Source organism: Lonchura striata, chromosome 1 (genome assembly GCF_046129695.1).
Source record: "Lonchura striata isolate bLonStr1 chromosome 1, bLonStr1.mat, whole genome shotgun sequence".
NCBI classification, from domain to species: Eukaryota; Metazoa; Chordata; class Aves; order Passeriformes; family Estrildidae; genus Lonchura; species Lonchura striata.
The window spans coordinates 133,026,222-133,047,194 of record NC_134603.1 but is presented as its reverse complement, the minus strand read 5'-3'; the positions used below and the strand labels follow the sequence as shown (position 1 = coordinate 133,047,194).

Sequence of the window (20,973 nt, the reverse complement as noted above, 5' to 3'; positions counted from 1 at the left end):
GGCAAGACGATTCCCTCCATTACAAAAGCACATTAAGCTATGTGGCAAAAAAGGTTTAGAAATTGTCCCAGACATCTGTATTTTCCTGAAAGGTAGTTAAAGGCTGTTTCACTCTGAGGAGAGTGAATATGATGGCTCCCTGTTTATCTTCTCATCTGCTTTGATGTCCTAATCTGGATGTGATAGAAGGGAACTTGCATGAGTTGTGTTCCAGAAGCCTAAAAATCTTTTTCTGATTCTACTTCTGGTATTTCTGTGGTAGATTTTGAGCTTTTAAAATAAGAGTTTATTTTCTTCCAATTTGGCACTCATAGATTGAAAACCCATCACCTTTCCTTTATTTTTCTTTTCGCCAAATATGTCTCTAGAATCTCTTTGTCATTGTATTAGAATTATTTTTTAATTTAATTGTTTTCATGCACTTTTTTCTCCTCTACTCTCCTTTGGAGCTAATTGAGATAGATAGATAGATAGATAGATAGATAGATAGATAGATAGATAGATAGATAGAGAGACAGAAACACCATGCTACCAATGAGTAAGAGGATCTCTTGGGAAAGTTAAGAATTAAGTAAGAGAAGATTATTTTTTTCACAACTTAAGTTTTTATTTTCCTACATGAAGATGACCTACTGACCCACAACTACTCAGTGTATCCTGCCATGGGCATTTAGTATGGAAACCACCAGGGAGAGCACAGCCAAATCAAGGAGAGCCCAGGAAATGCTTCAGCCAGGCTGTATTTGCCTCTAGAGGTCTCCCAACTCTTCTTACTTTTGAAAGCCCAAAGAAATGCATTTGTCACCTCTGTCAGCTGCCTTCAGCATGTGGCCTTTCTCTTTCTGGCCATCCCATCATGCCCTTCCCCTCAAAATTAGTTGTGTAACACTTGTGTTTTGTGGCTCACAAATACAATTATTTCTTGTCGCTACTTAGCATTACTGTACCCTGTCAACTGGCCGCAGCACAGCTCAGGCAGAAAGATTTGTTGCTATTTTGAGGAAAAATACTGTCATAATAAAATCTGGTGACTATAAATGAGCATTTAATTAGTGTACTCCATGAAAACATTTCCCAGCAAAGTGTATGCAAAACTGAGTGGCATTAAAATGTCTTTGCGGTACTTGTCAGCAGAAAAATGGAATCCCCACAAAAATTTGATAATGCTCTTTCTCCACTGCTTGTAGCATCTCAGAAAGTGTCAGCTGGAAAAGCATCTCTGCCATATTCTTTCTTCCTTGGGGCTGATGGCTGGCTGGCTGTCCCAGCTTTTGCAAATGGAATTCAGGAGTTATTTGGTAGGGATTACTTATCCTGCTTCATATTGTTGTTTCACTTAGGTGTGACTTCCAAGTGTTTTTGTCTAATTTGCATCAGTGAGAAGACAGATTCACTGGCTGAATCAGTCGAGTATAACACTTTCCTATTAGCATGATCCAGGAGCAGACTGAAGCAGAGCAGGGTGGCGTATCATACCACCCATTTCAATGTGAATTTAGACCTATTTTCACCCTCTGTGGGAGAAGAACACGGCTGCATTCAGAATGCCAGCAGGAACTCAGCAGGAGCTGCTGCTCTCACACACAAGACAGAGGCAATCAGGTGCTTCCTGCAGGTGCTGTGGAGCTGCTTGGTTTGGATTGCTTCCTCTCATGCCAGCAGGATGCTTTTTCTCCTGTCCTGAGAAAAGAAAGTGGGTGCTGGCTCACAGCCAGCACCCTGGCAGCAGCAAATATCTCTTATGCCCCTTGTCCCTGGGAATGAAGGGTTTCTGCTCACTCTCACATTTTAAACACTAAATGTAAAAGATTAAAATGGCCAGCCTAATTTAAACAAAGGAGATTCTGAGGCATTCAGGCATTAAAAAAAAAAAAAAATAAAAGGAGACTAAATTTAAAGGGCAGAAAGCTAGGAGAGCAACCTTCACGGGTTTTTGTGAAAAATTGAAGGAAAACAGGAACATAGAACATGCAGTATCTCAAACATACAGTCAGCAATGCTGTTGTACCCCAACTAATGTTTCATATCTAGAGCCCTGGGCTGGAGACAGATTCGGTGAACTAATTATTGTGTGGGGAGTGGGAAAATGCTTTTTATAAATATCTATCCTGTTTCAGTAGAAAATAATCAGAAATTTGGAGATGTTAGGGTTTTTCATAGGGTACAATGTGCTATGAAGAAAATTCATTCCCAAATCACTAGAAAATCTGCATAATTTATATAATATATTAATAGATCTTTAAAATAATAAAATATAATATATCTTTAAAATAATATTATTTTTTAAATGTAAATATTGGATGTTTTAAAGAGTGACATTTGAAATTTGTTTTAGAAGTAATTTTGGGGCTAGGAATTTCCTAGATTTTAAAAATTTTTCATTAAAGTATTAAGAGGCATGTGGCCATAGCTATTTTTGGTCTTGTGCAAATAAATCAAAAGATTTTGTGGTTTCAAATTTCGGTTGTTAGTTAACCATGTTTTAAAGTAGAGTTTTTTCTTGGTGAATGGATTTGGGTGGGCACTTTAAACTTTTGAATGACCCTAAAATCCATAATTATTTGATTTAACTTGGGGAAAATTTCTTCAAGAAAGAAATGGATTCAAACCTTTCTGCCAAGTAACTATAAGGTCACTGTAGTAAGGAATTCTCCTTTTTCCATGTTCATTTAGCTTTCAAATTTCAGGCCCGGATGGGGAGCAATGAGGACTGTAGCTCTTGCTTTAAGTAATAAAGATGCTTCTTTCTGGAGAACTGTATTCAAGAATCAAGCAGCAGCTAGATAAAAAAGACAATAAGCTGTGAGAGTAATCAGCTGCCAAACAAGTGTGGTCCAAGAAGTTGTAAGATAATCTGCTCAGTCTGAAAATACCAAGAGAAGATCTAAGGGATCATTAAAAAGTAAAGCAGATGCTGATTTCTTAGTTGCTGCAGGTAAGAAGTCAGATGTCATGGTATTAACTGTGAGTAACCAAGTATTAGGGATTCATTCAGCAAGGTTTTAGTGGTGATAAGAAGGATGATGGAGACGAATACATTATCTGTAAGGTGTCATATCTTTCTCCCTGGAAGATCTGAAGAGGACCCCATGGAGTCCAAAATAGTTTGTACAGTCTAGTCTCCTATGACTAGGTAAGTCCTTGCTGTACCCAGTCATCTCAGACCAAATAACCATCTCCTTCCCATTCTTAATCATCTCCTTCCCATTCCCTACTCGGTTTTCCAGGCAAAGCAAAACAAGGTGTAGACCACAAAGCCTAGAAATAAAAATTTCTTTCATGAGATCACTGCTTCAGCTGATATGGAGGGGTGCAATGGTGAACTTCCATCACAGATTTCAACTATTTGCCAGCTGCCATCAGGGATTAGGTAGAGAGAGATAAACTGTCTGGCTTCTCTACAGATTCTTTTCAGTCCTATATTTTGGTGATCTGCTGCAGAAAATAATCAGAGACAGGTTTGAGCTGACAGCCAAACTGGTTGATCATCATTATGCTCCTTCAGAGTGGAAAACACCTCCTAGCACAATATTGGTACCCCATAATGTAGCTATGTGGAGGTGAAAAGGTATTGTCAGTTGTAGAATTAGCACAGGTATTATTCTGACCCACCAGTCCAGAATGCCAAATATTATGTGAAGCTTTCACAGCCCTGGGGATGATGGGATAGGAAGAAGGTAACTCTGCCAACTTTCTCAAGTCCTTGCCTGAGTAAGGATACACTTGATAAAACAACATTTCAGATTCTCCTGTTAAAACTTTGCCTCTTGAGTGAGAAATGAATTCATTTTGACAGTTCCAATGGAGATGGGAAGATAGACCTTGAGCTGCTTAACCCTTCTTCTCTTGCTCCTTTTCTTTCCCTTGATAAACTTGTGCCTACTCACCAGCTCTAGAGGGATGAATATATGAAGTATTTAGATACTTCAGCAATGGCATAAGTCCCCTAGTGCCCTTGGAAATGTCTCTAAGGGCTTCTCCTTCATTGTCCTGCATACTTCAGGAGTTGACTCTAAAGAGAAAATTCTTGTAAATTGAATTTTCAATTCTTCTAAATTGAAAAATATGTGACAAAGCTGTAAAATTCGATCTTCAGAGCTGGTGTGAGTATCTGCCCTTAAGACTTTTCCATAACCATGCCATAAGTAAAAAATAAGGCACTGAAGAATTGTATTCTCATTTCTTAGCTATCCTTTTAAAAACAGCTCTGAATATTATGCATTGCATGTTAGACATAAGAAAAAAATCATCTGCCAGTACCATTTAGAAAAGCTGATGACTTTAAAGACTTTCTACACAAAGCTGCCACTGGTAAAAACTTACTGTGACTCAGCTTTGCTTTGCGTAAGAGTAGGTCATTTTGCTACTTACTGTTGATTACTGCATTTAAACCCCTGAGATCCTCCAAAGGTCTGTGAACTGTTATGAAGTGTGTGTTAAATTGTGGATCTATTAACAGAAAAAGTGATTTTCAAGGACTGGTTGATAAAATTTAAAATATAATTCAAGATGCTCAGGTCCATGGATATAATAAATGGCCCATAATAAATGTATATAATAAATACTTTTTCTTATTCTACTGTAAAGCAAAACAGCATTTAAGTTCAGGGTAAAACCAGGTGAAAATATTTTATTCAGTTAAGGCTATAAAAAGTTCATCTACTTCTGTATACAAAGCAGGAGAGATTACCTGCTTTTTTGTTCAGTATTACACCAAAGAGTAAAGCAAGAATGTTAGGATATTAAAGTCATAAAAAAGGCTCCAGAAAAAAATATTTGTTCCAAATCAGCTCATGAACATATATCTAAATATAAACATTATATAAAGACTATTCTATACTATATATATTTTATAAATGAGTGTATGTGAAAAATTCCATGCTAGACAGAATAATACAGCTGGGCGCAAACTGGGCAGATGGGGGCCAGGCCTGGGTGGGCAGCAAGTTGAGTACCAGTCAGCACAGCTCCTTGCAAGCAATGAACACAGCCAGAAAGACAAGGAATAGGCACATTCCTGGAAGGCACTTCTAAGGCCACACTGGGAGTGCTGTGTCCAGATCTATCTCTTGCAAGGTGGGACTTAGCAGAGAAGGAATGACAGTTTTGAGACTCCAGCAGAAAATCTCTACAGTGGGCTGGAGATGGAGTGTTGAGGGACCTGGTTTTGCTCAGCCTGGAGAAGAGAAGACTAGAGAGGGTCCTGATATTTTTCTCCAACTGCCTAAAAGTGTATTACAGAGAAGATGAAACTTGTCTTTCCTCCAATTGGCATACCTATTAGTCAGGATCCTGCAAAACTTGATCTAAATTGGAAATTACACTTCCTGTGAACAATTCTATGATTCTGTTGTATTCATCTGGTCTGTTTTTAAAGTTTTCTTATTATGGAGAATCTACTATCTGCCCAGAAAATCTATTGCAGTGCTTCCTACAGGAGTGAAAAAAAAAGCTCAAAGCAACTGTATATTGTGAGTGCATTAAATCAGCTTCTTGAAATATTTGCAAACTTTAAATTGCAGTGCTGTGACAATGCCTATCAGCCAGAGGGTGAAACTGAATGCACTGTATTTCTTCTAGCTGGCTTGAAGGAAATGGAAATAGTTTGGATATGGAAGGATATAGAAATAATGGAATTACATTATCTAAAGCAGGAGTTAGCAGCCTATTCCTTGCTAGAAATGGGATATGTATTTCAAACCCCTTTCTCAGTCCCAGTGTTAAAGCTTTAAAAAAATAATGATTAAAATAGATATGCCTGAAGAACATATGAAATTAATTCATTCCTTCAAGCAGTTCTCCATTTCTATTTTCATAAGACAGGTAAAATATACTTGAAATACATTATTCCTGATTTATGATATTCTAGGAAGTTAATTGAGAAAAATCCATTGTTGTATTGCCCAAAGATTGAAAGATTGTTATATCTGGACATTTAGGAAGAACCCGAAAAGCATATGTTTCTGAAAAAAAAAAAAAAAAAGAGGCTGTAGAATCTTAAGAAGTACAGTTTTTTTGCCTGTAGTTACTGAATGGACATTGTTTTTACAGAGGATCAAGACTCATCTTTTCAAGTTCTCCAGCTGCATGCTTAAATTCAGTAGTATTGTTCTACCAAATAAAATACTTATTTTAAGAATGGCAGAATCAAGTTGTCAGTTCCTAAGAGAAATTAGATAGCTGATTGGGTTTTTTTTCCCTAATAAATCCATCTCTGGCACTCCCAGGATTTAGAGTATTATCCTAGTCTACGGCTGGATCCACTCAAGCATCCTGTGTGCCATGCAAGAATTTGAGGTTAAGCTCACCCTTCACAGGTGTATTGTTCTCTGTTCACACAGGGTAATCATGAAGTGCTGGCACAGCACTAACAAGATGAGGAATTGATACCTCTAAATATAAATCTTACTTTTATCTGATGCTAAAATATTTTTTTCTAAGGCTGCTACCTATCTAGATTTTACATTTCTTGCAATTGTTTTCATGAACAAGAACACATTCAACCTAACCTTCAAAAGTATGCAAAGACTAAATGCAAATAAATATTACAGTCCTTGAAGTGGCAACAAATCAGATGTATTCTACAAGCAGTGAGAAATTCCCTTCTGAAGGTAGTATTTCTATACTTTAGAGGAAAAACTAAAAAACAGTTTTTGTGTATAGACAGAATCCTCTCCACTTAGCTTATACCCAGGACATGGTGTGACAGGAAAACTAGTCTGTGTTGACCTCAGAGATTTTGTGACCATTGGACTGTAATTTATTATGTTTTACAAAAGGTAGATACGGTGTTTAATGAGAACATGACTGTGGTACACGTCTTCCCTCATGTCTCCTAAATTCTCTTCAGGGTATTTCTATGAGTGTGGGTCTGTAAAAGCTGCAGAGGCTCATATGTGGCTTTGCTGAGGGCTGATCTATCTCCCTTTGTGGCAGAATGGTGCTCTAGAGCTGCTGCAGGAAATGTGTGCATTTATATGGAGAGGCAGAGAAGAGTATGCAGGAGTGCTGTGAAGGTAATGTTTCTGCAGGTTTTGTATTTCAGCCCTCAACACAACCAAGCTGAGGACAAAACTGGGAATTACATTGACTATTTTTGTGTGTTACTGAAGTTAATTCAATATGGATCTCATTTCTCATAAGAGTTGCTCAAGAAAGACCTGTCAGGTCTCTATATTTATACATCTAAGTATATAAGGCATTAAAAAAAAAATTGATTTGACAGTGATTATCCAAGTCAAAGCATCACAGACCTGTCACCTCTTCACTGGATTTTTAGTGCTTATCTCTAACAAGCATCCTAGAAGATCAGTGTTCTCTTACAACTTGTGAAAGGAATTTGCTGAATTGCCTGTCTGGACACCAGCTGCACACCAAAGCTGCTCTATCACTCACCTCTTCATCTGGACAGAGGAGAGACAATGCAACAAAAGGCTTGTGGGCTGAGATAAGGGCAGGAAGAGATCACTCAGCAGTTAAGGTCACAAGGAAAACAGATTTGACTTGGAGAAATAAATTTAATTTATTACCAATCAAATCAGAGTAGTTTAATAAGAAGTAAAACCAAAAATTAAAAATGCCTTTCCCCACCAAGGAAATGCCTCTCCTCTCCCTAGGCTTTACTTTATTCCTGATTCTCTTCCTCTCAGCAGTGCTGGGGACTGAGGAATGGAGGCAGGAGTCAATCCATGACATTGTTTCTGATGCTGCTTCCTCCTCTCAATCTTCCCCTGCTCCAACATGGGTCCTTCCCAGGGGCTCCAGTTCTTCAGAAACAGACTGTTCCACCTCCAGTCCCTTCCACAGGGTCACAAGTCCTGCCAACAAATTTCCTCCAGCATGGAGTCCCATCTCCACAGCTTCAGAGGTCCAGCCAGGAGCCTGCCCCAGCATGGGCTTCCCAGGGGATCACAACCTCCTTTGGGCATCCCCTTGTTCCATGGTGGGGTCCTCCACTGGCTGCAGGTGCATCTCTGCTCCACCACTGCTTCACCATGATCTTCACCACTGACTGCAGGGGAATCTTTGCCCTGGTGCCCAGAGTACTTCTTCCTCTTTCTCCTCCTTCACCATAAATTTATAAACACTGAAGTCGTGGCCTGACCCATTTCAGACTTAATTTCCAATGAACTAAGTTGCCCACAAGAGCCTCCTGGAAAGATCTTGATTAATGTTAAAAAGGGCTCCCTCTGATTCAGTGGGGTGTATGTAGTTTGTGTACTTTGCAAAGGGTTTGCTGGTCTGTGAAGCCCCTTTAAAAACAGGCTCATTTAGGTTTATTGTCTTTTTTTCAGAGCTGATTTAAGATGATGCATACATTCACTTTCTTCTCAGCCTTGTACACTGATTCACCTCTTAGAATCTTCAGCTTGAACAGCAGACTGAAAGGCTTAACTAAAAGATTTTTATTTCAGCTTTGTCATAATTCCATAAGGAAGAAGAAGTACTTGAGATGTAGCAAGGTGCTGAAGAATCGCACAACATGGCCCAGAGTCACAGTTTTACAGACACTGGCTTCTCACTAAAATGCTTAGGTGTATCTCTAGAGATGTAACTGCTCTGGCAGCAAAAGTCCCCTTCTCCAATCAAAAAGAATTCTCTTTAGTGCATTATATGAATTTGTACTTGATGTTAAGCAGTTAAATACTTGTAGTGATGTGCTATTGTCACCATTAGCACAAGGCACATAGTCTGACTCATTGATGCTTGTGATACTAAAGGAGATATTCAGAGCACATACCTTTGTGATCAGACCTTTTCATGGCCCTAGTCCTATCTAGGTACTTTCAGCCACCTTCAGTTTATTTATTATAATTTCCTTTCACATGTCACTCTTCCTTTTCCCACAAGTACTTCTGAGCCTTTCTTCATGCTACTATTCTCTAATGAGCCCTCTGCCATTATAGTTTCCATTCTGTCCTTCAAAATACTGTCATCAAACCCCTTTTATCACTTATTTTTTTTTTATGTTCAGGACATGCTACTATCTCAAGTAAATAGAAAAAAATAGCATAATCAAGAAAATACTAAGAAAAACATCTTCTATACAAATCTCTAGATATCATCAAATTTTCTTTTTCTTCAGAAATTTTACCTCCAGCTGATGTTCTGTCTTCATTATCTCCATTACAGGGTACTCAGGGAGGCCAGGGCCTATCTCTGCTGTGCTAGTAAGAAATTTGAACCTCGAACATAGAAAGTGCTTGGCTCTCAGTCAACTTTGGGATTCATAATGTCTTAGATATTCGGTCAGTGCTTTGCCATATCACCATTGTATAATGAGGGCTGATGTGTCTGACCTTCAGCCTTTGTCCTTGGCCTAGCAATCAAAAATTACTTTGTAAGGTATATGTTTTGTGTGGGATGAAAGTGTGAAAACTGTTAATGCCTGAGCCAGTCAGAAGGACGGCAAAGAATGCTTCCAGCATTTCTGTGTTTTCTGTGCCAATGATGGTGAGCTGCAGTTCATTCAGAGGAAGTGAATTGTAAAGGGAAGTATGAAGATGCCCGAGAATATTTTGTTGGCAGATAGGTCCAAAAGTCAAATGGACTGTTCTATCTCAACCCCCAAAATGTATGGTTCACCCTGCACCTGTAACCCTTCCCTAAAACATCAAGTGTCTGTGACCCCATTGGCCCAAACCTTGTTCTAGACCACCTTGAAGCCCCCTGATAAGAGGTCTCTGGGGGGCCAGATGCTCTCTTGTAACTTCCCCCCTCTTGGAACTTCCACCCTGTCCTAGAGCATCCTCTCTACCCCTTGTCTCTCCCCTCCCCCATCCCCTCAGGCCTTGCCACATGCTGCGTCTGGCAGCTCCAAGCAAGACCTTTCTCCATCCCTAATAAACCTGATATCCCAAGAGCAGCCTTCAGAGATCTCTCGTCTCCATTCATCTAAGCCGTCCTGGAGCCCAGCATTCACTACAGATTTTGTATAATTTCTCTGCTTAGTTCCCTAAAATGATTCTGTTTCTAAATTCATTAGCCCATTTCTCTACCTTTTGCAGTATTGAAAGTAATTAGTTAATTTCAGCCAAAGTTGACAGTGGATGGGATTTTCCAAAATGTTCAGTTCTAAAAACTATGATGAGGACCAGTGACTGGATAAACAGGCAAGATCCAAATGCATCATACCACTAAAAAAAATTATTTAGTTCTGTCAAATATAAATCCTTAAGGGGAGCAACAGATCATTTAGTAGCTCTAGCTTTGAACTAGTCCTAACTATGTTGCCACTTACTCATCCCAGTAGGTGTGGAGCATTTGATGGATGTGAAGGCACCCTGGGAGGCAGGACACAGAAAAGCTTCAGTGATATTGCGTGTGGGTGGAGATGCACAGGAGGTGCAGGACATGGAGTCAGTAGGAGCTGGGATCTGTTGCTACCGCTGCTTGTAGACAATGGGTGGTATATTTTTGATATTTCAACCCTGGAACAATGAAAGAGAAATGCTTTGAAGGAGAAATGTTTTGAAGGAGAAATACAGTAAGCATAATGTTGCCTTAAATTTCATTGTTGTTACTACTGTTTTTACTGGGATGTCTCTAAGCATCCTTATCTGTAGTTTTTCTAACACTTTTGACACAAGTACCTTTGAGAATGACATCTGAGAATCAATCAGTTGTGGCACTGAATTCTGCCTGTCTGTAGAAGATCCAGCTCTTCATCTTCTTGTATTCAGCCAGATGAGTTAAGCAAGTCTATAAATGTTTAGGATATTAGGTATTCAACATTTGTAATAAAGATATCACAAATTGTTCTTTCCTAGGCAGTTGGAAATGTATGGAGTAGGATAAACTTTAAAAGGATGGGAAAGTCTTCCCGTCCAGCTGAATTTATTAAGTACACAGACCAGATCAGAAAGGGATTTGATAACTTGAAGAACAGCTTTTGCAATATAGGTTTATCTAATCTGTCACAAATTTATATAACCCTCACGTTCCTGCAGCAGCAATGATACATTAAGTAATTCTGTTTTGCAATTGTTTTCAGAATTCATTAAAGTAAAAAAAAAAGGAGGTAACATTGTTAGTAGTTGAGAGTTCTACTTTCATACAACTCAATGAAACTCTGCCTTCTAATTACTTTTATACCAGTAGTTTGTGCATTTTGTCTGAAAATTAAAATGTTGTATGAGGATGGGAATTTCACTTTGTTTATACCTTGGACTAAAGCTGACTTCATAGATTTCAGGTAAGTGAGATCATATAATCTTGTTCAATGAGTTTATTCTCTTGGGATATTGTTATGATGTACTTTAATGAAAAGTATCATAATAGAATTATGCATATGGGTCTTTTTCTGTGAGATGCAAACCATATCTACTCCATGTCCCCAGATGCTAGGTATCCTTCTCTCAAGCTGCCTTAATTTGATTAACATCCTCTTTTCAACACAGAATAATTTGTTCTTTGCTGAGAGAGGGTTTATTCTATAATATATAATTTTCTTTAAACATGGAAAAGCATTCTCCTTTATCCAATGGTATTATTTAGTCTAAAATAAATAAAATACAGTTTACGAAGGCTGCCTTACTCCCACTTGTATCTCTAATCATAAACACTGAGAATCTGCTTTATCATACACACCAATTCACACATGTTGCCACTTATCCAGTGTACTAATTCAAATGTGGTTTTCCAAGCAAGCAAACTAGTCTGCAGCTTCTAGTATGGATTTCCACTCACAGCAGAGGCCAGGAAGCAGCTCATCACTTTTAGAAGGAACACTGGAATAATGACTTTTTGCCTTCAGAACAACTTTGTAGGGTATGTGCTTTCAATTAACTTTGACATGTCTGACAACATTACCTTGGCAGTTTTAAAATCTCATTAAAATGCTAGTTAAATACAGATGTCTCTCCTCAAATAAAAGCTTTCTCACTTTATTTAGAAAGAAACCGCCAATATATTTATGTTCAACTTATCTTCTGTTTGTTTCATTTTGTTAGGAAACCCAGTGCCATGATGGCACCATGCTGCTCATGTCATTGTGTGATCAGTTTGATGAGGGAAAAGCAAGTGAGCCAACAAAAAGGCATGTATTTGAAATGTTTTTTCTTATGTTACATTAATTTAAAATAACCATTTTCATCTTCCATTTGTAACAGGCTGTTATGGTGTGCCAATTCTCTCCTTTCTTTCTTGTGCAAGCATCCTGCTGCCAGCTGACCCTACTAACTGTGTGCAGGTTTGATGGCATTAATCTAAGGACCATGTGCAGGTTCTGTTTCTGCAGATCTGGCCACATTTTATCAATAGATTTTATCATTGAAAGGGATAGGGCTGTGTTGCAAGACTCTATAATATTTACTTGCATTCTTCCATTTTTCAATATTCAATTGTATGCTTTTGGCTTTCAGGATCAGATCATCAAAGAGCTGTAAATCTGAACAGTCTCATCAAATACAATGGTGAAAAAAGCTTGATTTCTCAAGCTTCTGTTTAAAATACAAAGAGCACAATTTTTCAGGGCTACTGCCCTCTGCTTATTCCCTTGACAAACTTCTGTCAATGAAGGGACACATCTTGCTCCTTAATGCAAACAGTGACATTGATCATAAATGAATAAATCTCAAATTAGAGAAATTAAAAATATTGTCAACCATAAACTGGTTCAAACAGGAATTTGACTCTTTTTACTTAGCAGCTTTTTTTTGCTACCATGTCTACAGATAACAATTACTGTGTTGAATATTCCTTACTGTGATGAGGCACTGGAAGAGCTGTCCAGAAAAGTTATGGATGTCCCATCTGTGGAAATGTTCAAGTCCGTGCTAGATGGGCTTTGAGGAACTTGGTGTGGTTGTAGGTGTCCATGCTTATGTCAGGGGGGTTAGAACTACATGATCTTTAAGGTCCCTTCCAACACAAACCATTCTACAATTCTCTCATGTATTATCTCAGATATACTATTATACAGTTTTATCTGGAAGTGGACTTCATGGTATTCTGCTGCTGAGGTACAGCTGTATCTGGACTGCATTTTTCTTCCTGCCAGTTCTCTTTGCAATTTTCTAAACTACTCATTTAATGACATGCAAATGCCTGAACATTTATTGCAGAGGAGAAAATATTTTATTTCAAGGGTCAGGGGACTTTGTTATTTTATTTTGTTGATTCACAAGTTTACGTATTAACTAATTACGTATTAACTAAGAACAAATGAACAAATATTTTATTACCAGTTTGTTCCTTACCTGTTGGTGGATTAATTTTCAATGGATTTTGTATCTCAGAGGTATTTGCTTTGTTTTAATATGAAAGATACAGTGGAGCAATTTTCACATTATTTCAATTTTCTCTGGTCTATCTTTGGAAAAATCAATAAAATGAGGTAACAATAAAGGCTGTGACTCACTGGCTGATATACACAGAAAAATGGAACTTTGCAATGCATTTTTTAAAAACAACTATGTAAAGATTCCCTACGGTTTGGTTCAGATTTGCTCTCCCAACAGATCTAAAATCCATGGTGACCACTAACATTGTCACAGGGAAATTCCATGCAAACCAGCTGGAGCAGGATGCCACAGTGTCTCTTTTTCAGCTTTAGACTGCATTTCTATGGAAATGGTCTTCAGATCCTGCAAGCTGACACTGATATCCAAGAACTGAAAGCGTTTTTATACCCTGGAGCTCAGAATTTCCTCTGGCAGGTTTCTATTCTGCTGCTGAGGGGAAGCTGGACCAGGGGGGCTCCAGGGTGGATTGATGGTATCTGCCTGCATCATCAATCCACCTACAGTGCTTTTGGAGCAATGTGTGCTCATCTTAAAAGTCACAGACATACTTAGGGTGGTTTTAATATGGATGAATTTGCTGCCTGTCTTTCAGTGGGGTGATGAGTAATTTGATTTTCTTTTCCTCCAGTTAAAATGAAATACATATTTTATGGCAAGGCTGTGGGATCCTTTCAAAGTTGGTATTTTTCATCACAGCTTATCCTGATCCCAATAGGAGCATGTTGCTCCTAATAAAACATTGACATTTTATTTGCCAGAGTGTTTGCAGTCTTCAAAAAGAGACATTCATTGGCTTTTAGCCACTCTTCAGCGCAGCACTACTTGCCCTTCGATTGCTATTATGTGCAGCATTGTTGTTGTTATTATCTACCACAATTACTGCTGCTCAGACATGAGATGAGCTGTGTTAAGGGCTGTCTGCTACAGACTAATGTAAGGCTTCTGACTTCAAATATTCTGCAGTAATTAGATGTCTTAACCAAAGTTTTTGTTCTACCTTTCAAAGAACATTATGCTCCAAATATAATGAGCCATGGATATTTTAACTTCCACATTGATGTCTTCAAAAATATTCTCCTTTCTTTTTCTTGATCTTGTTTTGGGTCTTAGAATTACTTGCCTCTTCATTACACCCTGTGGAGAGTGAATTATTTGTTCACATCTGTCTTGTCCCACAGGCTCTTCCATTCATCAGGTATTCACAGTGGGTTTGTATCTCTTCTCCTTGATCCAACAACTAGACTTCCTGTAATTTCTCAAATTTTGCTTTAACAAAGTTGATTGCCAATCAAGAATGCAAGGAGTATAGACTGTGATTAGACACATGGAGATCAGACCCACAAATATAAGTGTGCTTAGACTATACTTGTATAATCAAGATATTCTGTGAAACATCAAGTAGATGTTAGCGCAGCAGTGACAATTTCTGTGAGAAACATTTTATGAGCTGTTAAAAATGCTCCAAAATAGGGTCTGCTATAACACAGCAGCTGCCCCATGCTGCTCCACCCTGCTCCTGTAATTTTTAAAAGAGATTGTTACCATTTAGGAAATAGAACAAGAAACAAAAGTTAGGTATAGCAAGATATCACAACAAAGACTTTCTATATTGAATTACATGCAACATTAGATTAGATTCTTTGACTCTGGTTGCATTTGTACTTGTTTTACTATATGTAACAGAAGTTTTTTACTCAGAGATCAGGTTGGGATGGATTCTATTCACATTTTGCCCTAGATTTTCAAAACCCTTTTAAATCCTGAATTCCATAGCAAAGGACAAAGTACCCACATAATTAACTTCTTGAGCACTTTATTCTCAAACTACAGAGTAGCTTCCAAAAGGAACAGGCACGCAGTTGCACATGTGCAATTATATATATTTATAAATTTATTATGTGCTTATATATTCTGTAAGTGCAGGCTGTATTAAAAGATACAGCATTTACTGCTACAATATTCCTCTCTTTATTCTAGCACATCTGGTATTTTCCACAGAAAAACTATGACTTTTTTAAAATATCAACTTAAAAAATGTTGATGATAGAGTACCTGTGTATTATGACTACTATAATTTGCAAAATTAAAATAAATTGAGTGACATGGAAAATAAATGTAAGGTCACTGAAATTATTAGGATAAGGCACATTGCAGTAACTCCTCCAAATTGCAATGCAATGGTGCTGTCAGCCTCACAAGGGCCTCCCTTGGCAATAAGATCTTGTGAAGAACTCCTGTAGGAGGAGATGGGTATGACAGAAATGTAGCCTCTAGTTCTGACCTATGACACAATAAATTAATTCAAACTGGCACAGGGAAATAAGTTGTTAAAATAGGGGCAGCCTGAACTTCTTATTTTTAAAGCAAGACAGTGCCTTTTACACCAATAACTGCCTCAACAGTATTCCAATGGTAGGTCCCTAAGTGTCAAGCGAAGGCATGGAAAGCAAGAAAAAAAGCAGGGAGTGGAAGGTTATGCTTTACTGTGCTGACTGATTTTTTTATAACCATCTGTGTTGAAAGAAATAATCTAGAGATTCATGGAGGATTGGAGCAGGAAAATAATTAAAATACTAATACATTCTGGAAACTACTGAACTGTATATTTATGAATGGTCTTTTTATTTCCTACCTATTTGCCTCCCTGTCTCAAGTTTCTATTCTGCAATAAGTCTTTATGCTAATTAAGAGAGGCAGGAATACTTATATGCCTTTGAATCAAAGAGGATGTTTGTGAAATGCAGAATGGGATGCTGTGAATTATATTGGTTTTCTGTACTGTAGTTTTATTTTAACGTGATGGAGCCTTGGTTCTGGTTTAATGCTTAGTGGTAGACTGGGCTGGAAGGAGCTTTCAAATATCATTCCTCTTTTGTATAATAAGGGAGTATGTCATGTTGATGGTTTTGATAGTTCAGCAGGTGTTCCAGTCTCATACTTCTATGGCAGAGGGAAGAAATGCAAGTTAACTGAAGGTTCCATTGTAATTGGAGTGTGTCTGTGAGTTACAATTAGTCCATAAGGCAATCCTATGTAATATTGCTTGTAAGAAGTATTTGAATGTTCATTGTCTTTTATTTTTTGTTTGTTTGTCATGCTCTTGTGTTTTCCTCTCAGTCACTTCCTGATTACACTGTTGTTAAAGTAAGTAATGAAGTCTAAGCCTTCATTTCAATAAGGTATGGGGATGTATATACGGATTACAGTCAATATCAAAATTCAATAAAAAAGCAATTACAGATAAGCATGTCTGCCAGCTTCTGCTTGCAAACTGTAAATAGCTGATCAGAGACTGATTTCATCTAGTGAGTCAAATGTTTTTCTTACAGTTAATCGGTTCAGATAATATTTTTTGTAGAATGAATCTCACTCCCCAAATGGAGTGAGAGAATTGTTCCATTTTGACAAGGTCTCAAACCTCTGCTTGCCATTTTGTGCTGGATTTGGCTGGGGTAGGGTTACTTTCTTCATGGTGGCTGGCATGGGGCTATGTTTTGGATTTGTGCTGGACACATGATAAAAAAACAGAGATGATTTTATTATTGCTGAGCAGAGTTTACACAGGGTCAAGGCTTTTCCTGCTTTTCGTTCTGCCATGTTGGCAAGGGGACCAGGAGTGAATGGGAGGTTGGGAGAAGGCACAGCCAGGACAGGTGACAACTGACCAAAGGGATATTCCAGACCATGGAGCGTCATGGTCATGCATACTAAGTGTGGGGGAAGAAGGAGGAACCTGGGGGACTTTTGGAGCAATGGTGTTTGTCGTCCAGGAGAGCCCTGCTCTCCTGGGGGTGGCTGAACACCTGCCTGCCCATGGGAAGAACTGAATTGATTCCTTGTTTCTCTTTGCTTGTGTGTGTGGCTTTTTCTTTCCCTATAAAACTGTTTTTATCTCAATCTATATGTTTTATTTAGGTTCTCCTCCCAATTTGATCAGGTTAGTTGGGGAGAGGAGGGTTGAGTGCGCTGCTGTGTGGTGCTTAATTTTCAGCTAGGCTTAAACTGTGACATATTTCCAGAGATACTGTAGAAAACTTTATTGAAGGGCTTAATTCAGCTTTAGCAGTTTCGCTGATCCCACCATCTGCATTGTAATCTATTTAATCTCTAGCTAAATTAAAGAAGATCTAAGCAAGATCATCTGTTCACAAGGTCGCTAGCAAGGACAAACTCTTAAGACTTCTGGTGCCAGCTTCAGCATCTGAAAGTCTGTATGTCTTCTGAGCTGAAAGCTCTTTTCCAGGTGTCATGTTCTTGTCACTGTTGCATCTCTTGTCAGGGAGCTCACTCTGGGATTTCCCATCCATGTATTTTGACACATGATACTATATAACCATGCCTATGGGTTATGTAATAAACAAAGGGACTAGTAAACATCTAGGAGAATGTAAGTATGTTCCCATTCTAAATTATTTACCATCTCACTACATATTTTTATTAGCAGAATTTACCTAATATTAGTTCCATTGTCTTTTTGAGACCCTTACAAAGACTGAATTTTTATTGATCATATTGCTTAAAGCTCATTGTTTGCTTTATTTAAGTTATGACCTTCATATCCAGTGTATAGAATTTGATTGAATATATGGAAGATAAATCTGGAAAAAACCCACTTAAATGTTCTATGACTTTAAATTAAGAAGTTAAATTCAGTAATTGGTTCACCTTCTGTCCTATCCACTTTTAAGGCAAGAAGTTATATTTCGAAGTAAAGATTTGTTTATCAAGGATGAAGTTGAGATTGAGCTCACTGGAAAAGAATAAATCATTTTTGTTTCTTCATCATCTTACATGGTTATGGCTGGCTGCCTACAGCTAGAAAAAAAAAAATTTCCTTTTGAGCTTTTATTAGATTTGGCAACCAAAGGCATTTTATAGATTTACAATAAAAATTGCTGCCATATATCAAAAAGTTGACAACCATCTCTTAATGATGCTGATAAGGGTGGTTAGAGTCTCTGACCACCAAATGATAATCAGGTTCTAGGAAGTTACTGAGAAAATGCAAAAGCATTACAACTTTTTTACTCCACACAGAAAGTCATGGACCAAAGCAAGAAGAATCCCTTCTCCATTTAAATGCATGCAAAGAAAAGAAATGGCTTTTCTTTTTTGTCTTTTTTTTTTTTTTAATCAGGTAGTTTAATGGGTTGTTAATAATAAAACTGGCAGAAAAGTAAATAGAATACTTTGACAGGTACTGTGATTGCAAGATTCCAGTCAATTCCTTGCATCCTACATGTCAGAAACTCATCCAAATCACAACAAGCATTGGATGATCAATTTGGGCCTTACACTGAAGCCTGCTGGCAGCAATTTATCGTAGCTGGCCCTTATAGAGTTACTGACAGAAGGATTCTTTCCTCAGCTGTAACAAATTGATCCTTTTCAGCAGCATATAGATAAGTATATAAAATCCATTTCCTGACTTGAATAGGATATAGGATCAGTTTTCAAATGTTAATGCCTAAATTCTGCACAGATAGGCCAGTGTACAAACTAGGTATGCTTTTTGCACTTAATAAAGAGAACTCCAAGTGAAAAGTTCATGTTACAGATACAAAGCTGTTGTGTATGCAACAGCCCATTAATGAAAAGTTTCATTAGGTAGCGCATGAATTTCATGCAAAAGAAATGAATTACATTTTCTGGATACAGGCTACTAACAGGCTTTCTGAGAGCTAATCTGCTTTTTAAATACAATTCTCCATCATATACAGCTATTTGCACCTTCTTGATCTCTGTTCAGATGAGGAGAACACAAGGCAGCTCATACAGGGTTAATGAAGCCAAAGCCATATAACTGGATTTCACATTTTGGACAAAATTTTGAAGGGGAAAAAGCCTAATTTATGACTAGTTTTAATTAAAAATATTTAAGAAGTGTCAGAGCTTTTAGGGATATATAAATTTCTTTGCATCCCACCAGCGCTAGTTTTTGCATCTGTTTATCTGTATCTTGAGAATGTCTTTCATGGACAAACTATAGCTTTTTGGGGAGGGGGGTAAAAGTGAAAACATTACAGACCAAAAAAAAAAAAAAAAAAAAAAACCAAAAAAAACCACACAACAAAAACACCCCAAGATAATTAAAAGGTTATTGCTCTACATTACTAGTAATAGATTTTTGGTGTTGGTGATCATTATCCACCTACAAAACTTTTTAATCCTCCAGACAAGGGGTTAGCTACAAGAAATCTTTCAGAAAAAAGACCTCAGATGGCTGAGGGATGTCAGGGTTCAAAAATCTCATGATATAGAATGAATGAGTGCTCATTTATAGGTCCATTTGGGTGCTCATTATCCTTATCCTGATCCATTATTTTTGAAAGCATAGACTCATTTCTTGCTGATTTAACCTTCACAATTCTCTTTATATGTTTTTCTTTACATGGTCCCTTGCTTTGCCACAGTAGAAGTGTGATTTCTGTGGCTGTGAGTGTTTAGAACCTGATAAAGGTGCAGCAGCATCTTTGCCAAGCTGCACACAGTCACTACACCCCAAAAGAGTTACTACAACAGCAGCCTTTGCCTTTAATTACTTCAAATGCCTGGAGGCTAATATAATATAATATAATAGGCCTAAAAAATCCATCAATACAAAGAGCTTCTCAGGGGGTCTGTGCAGCAGAAGATGTGTACAGTTGTATCAGTCAGAAATCATGGCATAAAAATAAAAAAGAGCTCTATGAAAACTGCTCATTAAACAAGATGATGCACTGACTTTCCTAAAACCAATAAGTAATCTAAAATATGTCCTCAATAATAAAAAAGACAAATCTAGACTTCCAAGGGAGTGATGCACAATGTGTATTTCTTTTGCTACTTTCACAGTTGGAACTGGGAAAAAAGAATACTAATTTCCATAAAGTCATAGAAAAAATATGAAAAATAAAAGGGTTTTTCCATAAGGAAGGAAAATTTTAACTGAGATTCACACACAGTTGTAAATGGGAAAAAGTTAATAATGAGTGGGCACTGTTCAGCCTAAAATACAGTGAAACAACCTTTGAAAGTTTTCTGATTGCTCCAGTTTAAATTAGGAAGAGACAAGTAAAACATGTTATGTATATGTGTATAGATATTCAGATATTCAATTGTAGAGAACAGATTATTGACAGTATTTTAGTCTTCAAAGAGATTTCTTAAAACAGCCAGTTTTGTTGGTATAGATTTGAGGCTTTGCTTGCAAAGGAACCAAAACAAAAGGAAGTTGCTCTTTTAAATATTCATCTTTCTGTGAACCTTTGGACAGATTTTGAAGTAGAAAAACCATCCTTATATATTGTGTTTTTTCCTTTTTGCTAAAAAAATAGTCTGAAAATTTTTATTAGCCCCAGTTGAAAAAAAATTACTCCCTTATCCTTTAATAATCACTGCTGACTATTAACATTCATTTATATTCATCCAACAACAATTTTATTAATAAAATATCAAAATGAGGAAGCTTGGTCATCTCTCATCCTCAGCCACCATCATGATTTCAGCAGGACTCAGTAGAGACTGAAGCATCAGTTCATACAGAACTTGTAGCAAGGCAGGGTCCCAAGGGGAGAGAGCTGGGATCCAAGTGCTCTACTGTGATCCAAGTTAAGCTCTATAACCAAAGTGGTCACTGTTTTGGATGCCAAGACTGGAGCTGGGAAGGAAAGTATCTGATTCAAGGGCTTCTTAACTGGTGATCTTCTTACCTGACATTTTAATTAGAACAGTCAACTATCAATGTTTT

At 37.6% G+C, this 20,973-nt stretch overlaps 1 long non-coding RNA gene across 2 annotated transcripts in view; it reads left to right on the top strand.

Annotated features, from left to right (window-relative positions):
- The window catches only part of LOC116183208 (uncharacterized), a 53,789-nt gene that overhangs the window by 7,987 nt on the left and 24,829 nt on the right, over positions 1-20,973 (top strand). For both annotated transcript variants that reach the window (XR_013341126.1, XR_013341125.1), the window contains exon 2: positions 11,952-12,037. This is a non-coding gene — a long non-coding RNA (uncharacterized LOC116183208). The remainder of the gene's footprint in view (positions 1-11,951; positions 12,038-20,973) is intronic.